This window comes from Stegastes partitus, unplaced genomic scaffold (genome assembly GCF_000690725.1).
Source record: "Stegastes partitus isolate 25-593 unplaced genomic scaffold, Stegastes_partitus-1.0.2 Scaffold19, whole genome shotgun sequence".
In the NCBI taxonomy this organism is placed as follows: Eukaryota; Metazoa; Chordata; class Actinopteri; family Pomacentridae; genus Stegastes; species Stegastes partitus.
Genome location: NW_007577750.1, coordinates 898,070 through 910,193, shown reverse-complemented (window position 1 = coordinate 910,193; position 12,124 = coordinate 898,070).

Genomic DNA, 12,124 nt, shown 5'->3' with positions numbered 1-12,124 from the left:
AACTCCCCCTCCAGACTATATTCTGCCTGACTCCCACTCCATTTGACCTATATTAACACACACACACATTCACAAACATGCATATTAATGAAAAATTCTTCATATCTAAGTGCAAGAATTAAACTTATGAAATGATTGTAAAGGGCTTTTTTCCACAAATCTGGTTGCAGGAGAGCTTTGCAGCAAAGCATACACGATGTAAAAGTACAAAGCGAAGCTACCATTTGTTTACATGATAAGGAGCCAACCAAATGCACTGACAATGATGGGGAACAGTGAGCACAGCCAAAACTAACTGTGCAGGCTGAAGGGGATTTTCCACTCTGCTTTACAACCCTCGACAGACGGCTGTGCAGAGGGGCTGAAAGGGCCATCAAACAGCACCCAACAAGGACAGGAGCCCAGTCCCAGCACAGCTGATGCACACTCAGGGCATGTGTATCTCTTCAATTCACTGTCACACACTCCTCCCTTTCTTTGGATATAGCTGCTCAAACACGGCACTCTTGTATACACAGAGTTACTTCACACAGCTGGCTGCCTCTTAATGTTTCTGGAGTGTTTCTAGACCTTAGAGCTTTGAAGAAATATGATTAATGATCGCTGACTGTTTTATACAAAGTCAGGCTATATACAAAACATTGATGAAATCATCTGTTTTGCCTTTGTCAGCGTTGGCAGAGTGCGCTCCGTCTCCCCTGATATCTTGTTTTTGTGTTTCTCCAGGTGGCACTTTAGTCTGCAGAGTTGCTGAATTACAGAAATTAGCACAACATTCTGCATTAAACCACAAAATCTGGAAATGCTAAAATACCAGAGTCACTTAATCTGTTAGTCTGTTTAATTAAATTAGTCAGTCACTGTTTTGATATAGAATAGAACAGAAAAATACTTTATTTATCCCAGTCTGGGAAATTACTGAAAAAAACAAGTACAAAAAAGAATAAAAGACGTGAGCTGCTGTACCGTACTGCCACTCAGCGCGGTGCCGGAAGTTATAGGATATCCGCTTAACTGCTTTACTCCATTGTCAAGCAAAAACTTGCTTCACTTTTCATTGTCAGTAAGAACGGTAACTTTTGGTTTTGGAAAAAACAAGGAACGGACATTTCATTTAAAATAACAGTTAACAGATTTGGAAACAATTCTAGAGTTTGATCAGTAATAATCATAAATAATGAATAACAGAAAAAATATAATGAAAATGGTAATCAGTAACAATCATAACTGCAGTCCTTTAAAATATACAGTGATATTATAGACGGATAGTGACACCATGGATTGTAAGATTATCTGTAACAAAGCTACTGATGTTAACTTTAGCAAGAGACGGAATTATTTCAGTGTGTTATCTGATGGAAGGCAAAATATTAAAACTTTTAGAGCGACACAAACAAGGTCAGAGTTGTCTTGTTTGAGTTTCAGAGCACTAAACATGTAATACCTGTTTTTTTGGACTGTATGGAATCAAGCTGTAAACACAACAAGGACACGATGGTCTTCAAAATCTGAGGTTGCCACAATGTTATTGTTCCCTTTCGATGCTTTGTTTGGTTTCAGTATTCTACTCTTTGTTCACCAGTTAGAAGGTAATTTTGATATTTGGTGCTGAAACAAATTAAAAGTTTCTCGGTAAAGATGAGGACAACTGCAGAGTCAGGGGATGGTTTTCAGCGCGTTTGTCACAAAAAGTGAGTCATTTCATAAAACGTACAATTTGGTGACATATCAAATATTAATTTGAAGCTTTACTATTGTTGCCGTTCACACCATGAGATCACCTTCAATGACTAACGTTTGCTGAAGCACCACGTTGTACAAGTGTCATTTGTAATATTGAAAACTGATTATGAGGCTGTGACGAAGGTCTAGCAAGGCTCAAACTAATTCCACCACAGATAATCAGATTTCATCCGACTGTGAACACTGACTGTTCAATGCAGTTAAGAGCTTTGACTCATTCGTTCAGGCCTTTCTCCCACTCCGAGTCGCAATAGATTGCATTACTGAGTTCACGTAGTTGTACTGATTGCATTGCATAATCAAAGTTTTAGGCAATCAGAAAAAAATGCAATAGATAACAGTTTGAAATTAACCTCCACTGCTCCTGTGATGCAGAAGTACTGATAGCAAATGTTTGGATTTAAATTTACAGCCAGAGCTTGATTCGATCTGATTGCAGAATCAGGGAAAATTGATCACAACAGCAATCTCAGTTCACTTTCATAACGGACGTTTATATAGAGACTGATTGCAGCAGAAATGCATAAAGTATGCTAAGCTGCACAGGGATTTCAGCATTTGTCACACGGTGGATAATGTCAGGACATAAAAAACACAGCTGAGTGGATGTGGACCTGACTGCTCCATCTATCTGAGACAGTAGGGGAGGTGGGATCCACAGAGTGGGTTGTTGAACACGACTATCTCAGTATGTGTCATAACAGCGGTTAGTCCCACCACCTACTGAGCGCAGCAGAATGATCACTCCACGTGGGCGAAATGAGGCTTCCCCCAAGTAAACACCGTGTTAACCTAATCCAATTTTGTGTGATTTAGACTTGGGAGGACAGACAAATTAGACAATGTAACTAAATGGTTTTCACGTAGATGTTCCAGTAATGGCACAAAAGAGGCTTCATTGCTTGCTCTCTTGACACATTTTTCATTAGGAATTAAAATAAATACACAGATGGAATCTGCCCATTGAAATATTAGACAGTCTCATTTACATAGAGAGACACAGATGCTCTTTTTATATATTAAATAATGAAAACAAGTTCTCCTTTAAAAGTCACCAAACTGTGTGTAATATCATATTATAGCATTTGTTTTTGTTATTAAACCTACAAGACAAAAAGGCAGACTTTATTGGAGACTGGCCTTTGAAAATATGTCATTAAGAAATGAAAAAAAATCAAATGTGCCTACACTCCACACGTTTTCAGTGGGTGGAGGGGGATGTTAGAACAGGAGAGATGAGAGGCTGAGGGTGAGTGAGGGGGAGGTGGGAGAAAACAAGGGGAGGTACTGTGATGTATCTAGTGGCTACAGCGACTCTCAGACTCTGCACAGCACATTCAATTCAGCATCAGAATCAGCTCTACAGTCCTATTTGTTTCCTCAGCAGTGAATGGAAAAAAATATCTATTTCTTTTTTGCAGGCGTAGATTTGAAAAAGAATAACTGCCACTGCCAGAGGGCTGATTTTTTCCATGTTACAAAACCTCTGAGGGGGTTTTGAGTTATTTATAGACATGTAGCTGATATGGCTACTATTATAATGAGCTAAAGGTTAGACAAGTCCAGGGACAGACACAAATCCAGTGATATTTTTCAAGAATCTGAATGAAAGTACAGCAATTATGCAGGAAAATAGTATTTTACTTATAGTGTTGCACATGCACATGCCGTTCACGCTGCTGTAAATACCGTCTGCTGTAAATACTGTAGTCTTTGCTGTAAGTACCTCCTTTTCTTTACAGTCTTTGCTTTAATATTTTATACTTTATATATATATATATATTTTTCCGTTCACGTCATTTCTTTTTTCTTGTGTATTGCTGCCACAGAGAATGCTACAACAATATTTCACTTCTGTAACACCGTCTTTTTAACATTGCCTCCACATGACAATAAAGAAGTATTCTATTCTACTGATGATCAGATACCATCAAGTGACTCTTATTTGAGCTAGTCCTCAATGAAACAGGAACTGAGTCTTTGAAAAACATCCAGACTTTTATTTAAACAAGGATTTCCAGCCTTTAGAGCATAAAATCCTAAAATAACATTATAAAATCATCAGGGTAGTGCTGTAACTTACTTGAGGGTGCTCTATTACCATTTTCATTAAAAAAAAAATAAATTAATAAAATAAAACAAGCATGCATAATTGGTCTTAATCAGTAACAAATCTGATAGATAGATTTATTTAATCAACAAATAATTAATTTGGCCTATGAAATGTTGTATAGCACTCATCATAGTTCCTCACAGTTCAAGATGATGTATTCAGATGCTGTATTTTGTGCAAGTAGCTCAAAGTAAAACTCTGGAGTTCTGGTTAAGTTTTTGTTGTTGATTAATTAATACAAACTGCCAAAGCAGAGTTTAAAGCAACAATATAGTTGAGATATTCAGTAGGAAAGTGTGCCAAAAAATACATACACAAGAACAATTTTCTACTGAGGTATTTATTTCTATGGTGATCTACTATGAAGCACTCCATATGAATTTTTAAATTGTGCATTTTGACATTTTATTTGATAGTTGCAGCACACACAGACTGGGAATGTGAAACAAGGAGAGCAGAGAAATGGCCGGAAGACAAACTGGGGATTCACTGCTGACTGTGTCCTCATGTGCTCTTCTCCCTAACAACTTCCTCACTGGGTTGCCCACTCCGTTTGTATTTTAGTGTGGATTTTCCCTTTAAATCGTAAGATTTGTATAGCACCCCCCAGAGTGGGTGGGAGAGGGAGGGAGTGAGTGAGTGAGTTAAAGTGACTCAGTCAGGAGGTAGCCTGAAAGGATCCATGGCATTTGAACAGCATCAATAATTTAGTATTTGGTCACTTAGGAGGTCCTGAGAGGCTCTAAAAACAGCAACTAGCAATGTGATGCCACTTAACTCAGTCCAGAATATCGACGTTGTTTGTTTTATTGTAACATGATATCGTAGCTGGAACTGCATTAAGATTAATGTTTGCTCTTTTATTAAGTTGTTTTCATGATTTATGTAAACACACTTTTATTGTAAGATCGCACAGTAAATACATGTTGATCCGTGCTTTTCTGCCTCACCTGTGAGATGGGGATAGGATAAGGGCCAGGGAGATTCTCCTGGAGTCTCACAGGGTCGGGTGATGCCCACGTGTTTCCAGTCACTTCAACAGTTACAATGCCGGTGGTGAAGAAAGCGTTTGCCTTCCCGGCCATGTCCTTCACCATCACTGCCAGTTTGTAACGGCCGCACATCTCCGGATCCAAAGTAGAGGCTCCTGGAGGTCACAGAATACTAGATTTTAGAAATAGTTTGCCATTTTATTTCAGAATTAATCTCTCTCACAAAGACATCTAAAGTAAAAAAGTATGTTGTGGCATGTTTGATGACATGACACTGCATATATGCAATAAATGTAAGAGAAACAAGTGCTGCAAAGGAACATAATCACTTCAGAGAAACACACAAAAAAGGGAAATGATGTAAGCCAACATAAAAATATGAAACCACAAAAAATTTGATGATTATACTTTTCTATTTAAATGAGATATTACACACATCAAATACTAAATTTCACCGGTTCGAACTTTTCTTAGCCATCTGAGTTGAAATTGCAATTCCTTGCTTAAAAGGAGGACAAATTACACCCACTATAAAGGCAATCATATTCATCACTTACAGCCAGCCTGAGGATAAGGTAGAAAATCAAAGAGGCAATTTTCACTGCTACTTGTCATGTGGAAATCAGCAGCAGTGTGGGTCGGAGGAGACCAGCAAGTGTGAAAGTCATCATCTCCTGCCAAACCTTAACAAAGGGCAATACCAGAGCTACGGAAATAGCAGCAGCACACAGGAATTTACTGCGTGTGTGTATGTGTGTGTCTGTTGGCTCAAAAAAAGTGTCACAATTACAGCAATTTTGCAGCACATCTACATAATTAAACCTACATTATTTGTATTTTATTCCATATTATTCCACAACATAGCCTTTCTTGGACACAGTGACCCAACTGCATGTCTGCAAAAGTAATTGGACACTAGCCTGCTCAACACTTTAATGCTGAAAAAGAGTGGGCTCTTTGACATGTCTGAGAGTTAACTGAAGTTTACCATTTAGATTAAAATATACAAGTGAAGAAAATAATGATGAGGCTCAAAAATACAAGAAAGAAACTTAGCAAATATAATAACTTTGCCAAAATCAATATTTAAATATATTCTAAAAAGTAGAAATGCAGAGGAAAACAAAAAGATGACTAAAAATGTGTCAGACCAAGAAGTCTTGTAGACAACTATAAAACAATTTGGTGAAGAAAAAGGCATTTTATGACCCCACAGTAAGTCAAGGATGCTCTCAGGAAAGTAGGTCAACATGATTCCTTGTCAGTGATCAAGAGAGGACTTCATCACTTTAACCTCACAGGAATCACCACAAGATGCTAAAACAAAAAGCTTATAACCCAGATTATAGCACCTCATTTGTCAAACCCGTTTTGCTTTTAGTATTTCTTGAGGAGCTATGGTCACCAGTGGAACTGACTTCACTACTGACTGAAAAGCATAAATGCAATGAGACACAGGGGCTTTCTGTATGCTCAGATTCAGCAAAAATGTATTAGAATTTATTGGAAAACATTTCATTACTCAGAAGGACAATAATCCTAAACAAGCGAAAAGCTTTTCAGGGTAACGATGTGAAATATTCTCGACTGGCAAAGTTAGTCATCCTGATGGAAATCTGATTGAGCTTTAGTAGAACCAGAGTAAAGGCAGAGAGATCCCACATCAAGTTAAAGCTGAGAGGTGTTGCAGCGGAGACCTGAGAGAGCATCAGAGGGAAAGATACAAAACAGCAGGCAGTAATCAGCTGCAAAGAATTTTCCACAAAAAGCTAAGTATTGATTGGTGGCTCGGTGGTTAGCACTGTCGCCTCACAGCTAGAAGACGGCTGGGATCTTTCTGCGTAGAGTTTACATGTTCTCCCTGTGCAGGGTTCTCACCAGGTTCTCCAGCTTCCTCCCACACAGTCCAAAAACATGTTAAGGCTAGTTGGTGATTCTAAATTGTCCATCGGTATGAATATGAGTGTGCTTGGTTGTCTGTCTTGGTTGTTCAGCCCTGTGATAGACTGGTGACCTGTCCAGGGTGTCCCCTGCCTTCGCCCTAAGTCGGCTGGGATTGGCTCCAGCCCCTGTTTGTCCTAAGCCCTGTCCTAAGTGAGAATTAAGCAGTGTATATATAATGGATGGATGGATTTTGTTTGACTTTGTATGTATCTGTCCAGTAACCTCTGAACCCTTAAATGTTGGGTTAGAGTCTTGGCACTAACAAAACATTCATTATTTTTTATTTCATATTAAATGTACTGAAGCACTGAGCCTGAAAAACAAAAAAGGTATATCTGTCCAAATACTTAAGGTCTGAAGGGATGGGAAAAAAAAAAAAAAAAAACATGTCTCAAACACTTCTTTACACCAGTTTCTTGTTACTTATGAGCCAACATATGTTAATGGGCAATGTAAATGAAAACTTGTGGGACATATGAAAATAAGTAATCATATTGTTGTATTACAAGTGCAACTCAAGGTAACCCTGCATTCTGACCTCCTGGAGAAAAAACAAAACATGTATGTAGAACTTCCCATGATCTTGATTGTTTCCCTTCAGCCACTGGTTGGGACTGACCTTCCTCAGTGAGGGAAACTTCTCCGGTAATGGACTCGATGAAGAACATTTGACTGGAGGGAATCCTGGGCGTCTGTTCCATCAGGCTGAACCGCAGCTCAGCGTGGGCAGTGTTGCGGTCATCACGATCTAGAGCCTCCACCTGCATGAATGGGATTCCTAAAAGATGCAGAGACAAATAGTGGAATTAAAGGTATTACAGAAATCTCTCCCTTTTTATCCATAACTGTCTGACAAAGTTTTTAACCTCTGGATTCATACAATAAAGAATGGAATGTAGGTTGTGCCACTAAGCTGGTAAAACATTTGAAAAAGTTAAAAGAAGATCCAGCTTGAAAATGCCTCATTTGATGCCTCATCATGAAAATCTGATTTTCAGTGAAGGGATCCTTGTGGGAAATTCAGAATAAAAAGAAAATAAGATACCACCAAAAGCTGATGGTTCATCGTGATTTTCCTTAAAGACATGATGCAAGCAGTACAGTATTGTTTAGTATTTTAGAGCCAGCTGATATTTTGCCTCACAAAATCACATGCATAGTAGATTTAAAAGGGCTATTGTGGCTGAATCAAGGTCAGTGCTGAGCCTTAAGACAGTTTGCAGAAAAGCATTTTTTACAGTAATCAAAATTTAACTGAGTCAGTGTGCTACGCCATTAATTCTGTCGATAGGTTTAAGGTAAGCAGTTTCCAGTGATATGTTATAGGCATGTTTTCCACTGTTGAGGAAAAATTATAGTATCGCATATATCAGGAATGAAAAACATGGCCCAGACTAAATCAGGTTGTGTAATTCCAAGGTTTTTGTACCTTTGAGAAGCCCAAGCTGCACGCTGCCTCTCATGCTCTCCTCTATGAAAACAGGCACATTGTCATTCTTGTCGATGACACAGACTTCCACAGTGAAGCTCTGACGATGCACTGATGTTCTGAAGGACACCTGCAGACAAACATATCCTGAGTGTCCATGCTGGAATTGGCATTCAGTCCTCCCATGAGAATCTAAGAACAATCTTAAGAGGGATTAATTCTTTCTACACGTGGCCCTTCATATGATGAACAAGTATAAAGGAATGCACTGTGCTCTGTGAGATTGATGCGTCTTGAATGAATACATTCATGGCAACTCTTCATTACATAAGACATTTAAGAGACGTTTGATGATATGACAGGATGAAATGTGCTACCTGCAGAGAGTAAGACGGCTGTTTCTCTCTGTCCAGTGGTTTTAGAGCGTACAGAAACTGAGCATCAACTCCAAATATCCCCTCATCATCTCCTGTCACCACCAGGTCACTGTAATTCACTGGCAGGCTGTGGAGCTGTACAGAACAGAACAAAACAATTCTTGAAACATCAGTTTGTGTTCCCGCAGCAGGCGATACACACAAGCGACGAAGTGTCGGAGACCTGAACAAATGTGGCAATAGAAGGGAAGTCATCACAGCTGCTGGTGATTTGATTTGAAGCTGCACTGGACTGGAAGGCCAATTGAAACTTAAGAAAAGTAACATTTAAAATATTAAAGTCTCTCTCCAGTCATTGATTAAACCCCAAAAACTCACCTCTGTGTGTCAAAATTGCATATTGATAAATTTTTCCCACTTTAAAATTACTTAGATATAACTCTACACAACTGCTTCCTCTAGAATGTGCAGATCTATGAAGTCCCTGCTTCTCTCTCTGTTCACCCCTCCACTACTTGTGCAGCTCAAGCACACCAGCTCATCAACGAATTTGTGTAAAACTATTCTATGATACACAATGGCAAGTTGCGATACTGGAGAAATTTGGCAATACTTGTTTAAACCAGAAACCAATTCTGAAGAAGAACAATGATACAGATCGGTTTTCACCACAGGGAGTCTTCAAGTAATTACAGTACATGAAGCACATTGAAAACACAAGCTGCCTGGAAGCTGAGAATCACATTATTTTTATTCACATTTGCCACAAATTAGACTTTCAAGAAAGTTTATTTTCCCCCATTTTTCCATTTTACTTTTGTGATACTCAGCTGATTTTGCATTTCTCTGGTAAAACAAGTTACGTGTTTAGTTACAATGAAAGTCTGTTACAACAACACATTACTCACACTAGTTGAGCTCAAATGGGGGACCTGAGCTTCTTCAGAAGCAACAAAATGACAAGGAACAAAGAACTGATATACAACCATCAACATTTCTAACACTAGAAAGACTAATCAGAGAAAGTACTAAGGCTGAAAAAAGTGATGTCCTTTTTCAGGTAAGTTTAATGTATGTGCTAGGGATGGACTGATACCTCTTTTTGATTTCCGATACCGATACCGATACTTCAACTTTGAGTATCTGCCGATACCAATATCGATACCATCTCTCCTCCTAAACTTCTTTGGAAATACCTTATGTGCATGGATACATTTGTTTAAGATGGCTTTATCAAAAGCCTCATACTATTAAAGCATAGACTTTGCTTTTCTAAGAAAGGAAAAAATAGCCAAAAGCATGTCTCAAAGTGAAACTGTAGCTGCTTTATTTGAGCTGCAATTAGACTACAGTGTGCACTCAGTGCCATTCAAATATTTAGAACAGATCACAATGACACAGCAACATTAAGCTGCAATTTAAAGGATAAATTACCAAAACTTGCTATTAAATAATAGTACCACTAATAGCCGCTCTGGGCTCTGCGCATGAGCAGTAGTAAATGAGGCCGGAAACGTTGTGACCTGCTGCAGGATCGGATCCAATAGGAAGAGTCTGTCTGCAGAGCCGGAGAGCCCCGTACAGGCTGCTGGTAGAGGGCTGCACGGAGAGGGTTGGCTTGTTTTTTTCGGGCGGTTTGGTTGCCGGGTTTTTGTTTGGGTTGGGGGCGTTGTTTTTAAGGGTTGTTTTCCTTCAAATTTTTTTTCCATTTTTTAAAAAAAATAAAAATTTAAGAAGAGTGTTTTTAACCCCTTACCGGTCCCGCGTCCCGCCGACGGGACCACTTTCCAAAAACGTTACAGCCAGATGTGCGCATGCTCCACAATCACGTTTCCCGACAACATACACATCAAATGAAAGCTTAGAGTCTCCTCTTTCCGATGATATAAACCTTTTTGACCTGCAGCAACCACAGCGTTGACACAAAGAGCTTTTTGTACAGAAAAGCAAAATGTTAAAATCAGAGTTTTCTTACTTTTGAAGGCTCTCTGCAGCTCAAACATCGCTCATTCCTCACCAGCTTGGTCTCATTCTGTCCGGACACAACCAGCGAGCATAATCCAGTAAAATAATTCGGTCCGTAAAACGTATTAGATCCTCAAAGGCACAAATTCTGCAGTAATGTCTTCCCAGCTTGAGATCAGCTCCGGCTGTTTTATTCATTTCTTCTGGTAAAATCAGTCTGAATCTATTTTAGATCGCACTGAAAGCGCTACAGGCGGCTAGACGGCTCAGCTTTTGATTGACACCTAGTTTGGCCAATAGGAGGGCTTTGGGGGTGAGTGACAGCCTGAAGAGCCAATGGAGTGTCTCAGACAGTCAACCCGGTACGTACAAGTTCCACCCTTGTAGATTCGACCAGTCGGGTTGCAGACACTCTCTGACGCTGTACACTTGTAGCCAATGAGCAGACGAACACGTGGATGTGTCGGAAGGCAGGATTGTGTGTGTGTGGCGGTATCGGATCGGCCAGTTACCACTGTGAAGTAAATCATCCGATACCGTAATTTCGTCCAGTATCGGACCGATACCGATACCCAGTATCGGATCGGCGCATCTCTAGTATGTGCACAGGTCTGGTCAGTTTGCCTGTCTGCGGTCAGTGTTGCCTGTATCATGGCTGATCTGAGCGTGAGCTGGATGATTACCAGGCTGCATTCATGAATTATTTTGTTCACTGATGAGTCTTGTTGAGCCATGTTTTTGGTGACAGATCAACAATTCTGAAGGTGAATTCTTCATCAAAAAACTCCTATTCTTCTTTAAGCATATGGACTGAAATCCAAGGCTGTGTTTTAAGTTGCTAGCTTTGTTACAAATATGAGACAATAATGAGATTTGCTTGAAACTACACATTATTGTTTTAGGAAATTAGTGAACCATTTGTAGATCAAACTATAAGGTTTTGAGCAAATTTTAAAGGTGTTTTAGATCAGTGGGGAAAAATGGGCTAAGACAAGGTTGGGTAAACAATGACCAACACACAATTGGTTTTAGTCCTTTTAAGATATTTAAACAATAAGAAAATGTAAAGCAAAACCCACTTTATCCTTTAATTTTCTCTTTCCCAGCATGCTGCCAATAAATTTGCCTGAAGGCCAAGTTATTGTTTAAATAATCATGTAACTCTCTAATATTTTGCAGGAGCGTTCAGCCTGAATGAGTGGACACACAGTTTAGATGCTTTGAATTTCCTAAATGAAGATCCTCTTGAAGCAAATTAATATCTCAGGATCCAATTGTCTACATTTAGAGCCAGTAGCATATTGGGACAGCTTATTCACAATTCACAGTGGCCTACAAAATGATTTAAAAAAATAAATAAATAAACATTTGGTATGCTTTTATTTTTTGTAAGGTTTGCAAAATTATTCATTCAATATATTAAGGGAAGAGGGTTTACCTTGAATAAAAAAATCTAAAGCAATTATCATGCCCATTCCTTTTTATAACATAAAGTGGGGTCATTATCCTCCATTCTGACTATTAACATGCTATCTTTGAGTGAGTCAGCGGTTAATTACGC